This window comes from Echinops telfairi, unplaced genomic scaffold (assembly GCF_000313985.2).
Source record: "Echinops telfairi isolate 266 unplaced genomic scaffold, ASM31398v2 ScPeMD7_7420;HRSCAF=8458, whole genome shotgun sequence".
Lineage (NCBI taxonomy): Eukaryota > Metazoa > Chordata > Mammalia > Afrosoricida > Tenrecidae > Echinops > Echinops telfairi.
The window spans coordinates 53,595,081-53,596,871 of record NW_022111320.1 but is presented as its reverse complement, the minus strand read 5'-3'; the positions used below and the strand labels follow the sequence as shown (position 1 = coordinate 53,596,871).

Sequence of the window (1,791 nt, the reverse complement as noted above, 5' to 3'; positions counted from 1 at the left end):
TTGGCCTACTGCCCCTTTTAAAAATTCTTTGGCCTGCTGTCCCTTTTTCGGGGGATATATATATATATATAAACTCATCCATTAAAATGCTTCACTTGCTTGTCTTTCACGTCAAAGAACCGCAGGGCTTGGTTTGCTCTGAGGGCATGTGGGTTGCTCCTCAAGCTGCCGACCTGAAGGTCAATAGTTGTAATCCACCAGCCAGTCCGAGGGAGGGCGATGAGGCCACCTCTGCCGGCAAACGGTTTAAAATCTTGGAAACCCAGAAGGGCAACTTCACTCTGTCAGAACTGACTCTCTGGTGGTGGATGTTTTATGGGTTTTTTGTTTGTTTGTTTTTTAGGTTTGCTTCCCCTCAATTGTCAAAACGGTGATCCAGTTTATGTGAACTGAGATTATTAAAACTTACCCTTAACTCTTGCATCAAAATCATGAACTTACTGATTATAAAGCTATTGCAGTTCATCAGGTCATAGGTTTTTCTGTTTTGCTTTGTTTCTTCAGGAGGAGCGAGGATACTCAGTGTAGTCCATGATTTTGTAAATTTGAATCGTACTATTGTAGGTTCTGCTTTTATAAACCAAAAAGCCTTGCTATCTCCAGTTGATTCTCATGTAAAAGCCCACTCGTGTTAGTTGCCCTTAATTATTACTTCTCTGCTGTTTTATTTGTCACAGGTTGAAATGGCAGGGGCTGCTCATCCCAGCTAAGGATGCCCATGCCTGGTGCATTGTTTAACCCTGGGAAACGCTGCCAGGAGAGGCTTGTTCCCTGACAGCGCCCCTAGGGGACGGGGTGGGACAGTGCTCCTGTGGGTTCTGCTGTCCATCTTGAAGGCAGTAGACAGCATCATCTTTCTCACACAGAGCAGCTGGTGGTTTTGAACTGCTGACCTTGCAGTGAGCAGCCCACACGTAACCCGCTGCAGGTGGGGAGCCAGGGGAAGCCTGTTAGCAGCCACTGAATACCCTCCAAGTGTGCTTTGTGGTGTCATCCCAGCACACACATCCAGGCATGCTTATGTACTTATGCAAAGCTATACATGGAGAAAACTTCTCTTCCTTCCATCCCGATTTTTAAATGCAATTTTAAAGAGACAGGGTTCTCTCTCATATTTTTCTCCTCGTCTGATCAAACAACAGGGAGGTCGAGCAGCAAATGCACCTTCTGCCATCATTGTCAGACTCTGGCAGTGCCGAAAGCGTGATCACACACAGAGAAGAAGGGGCCTGCGTGCAGGAGGACACCGAGAAAGGGGGCCGTGGTCAGTGACGCTCAGATGCAGGCGGGGCGCTCAGTCCTCCAGGGGACTTGCCACAGCCACCAGGGGAATGGCGGTCCCCTGTGTGGAGTAGCGGGGATGGATGTGCCGGCTGCTGGCACGGGCTTTGCAGGGGCCACAGCGGGGACTCAAACCCGGGGTGAGGACGGGCTGTGTCCCGTCCTGCAGTCTGCCTGGTCGCTGTGGCTCGGAGCCGACCCCTAACAGCCGCAGTGTGAAGCAAAGCCTGGCTAAGGAGGCCACCGGGGCTGCACGGGGTGGTAGATACACAGGTGTGCAGGAGGACGTGAGAGGCATGGAGGACCGTAGTACCAGATGAAGGGATCTCCGCGGCGTGGCACAGCCATGACAAGCAATCGGAAGATGGGCCTCAGAGATCATTTAAACTGAAACGCAGAGATGAAACGCAGAGTGGGGAAGACACAGATCAGTGGCCCCACAGCTCTGGTACAATACCGGGAGGGCTAACGTAAGTGTCACTGGGAACTCGGAAGGAAAAGGGGAGAGAG

At 51.1% G+C, this 1,791-nt stretch overlaps 1 protein-coding gene across 1 annotated transcript in view; it reads left to right on the top strand.

Moving 5' to 3' along the window:
* The window catches only part of SFMBT1 (Scm like with four mbt domains 1), a 113,784-nt gene that overhangs the window by 76,133 nt on the left and 35,860 nt on the right, over positions 1-1,791 (top strand). The window lies entirely within an intron of this gene.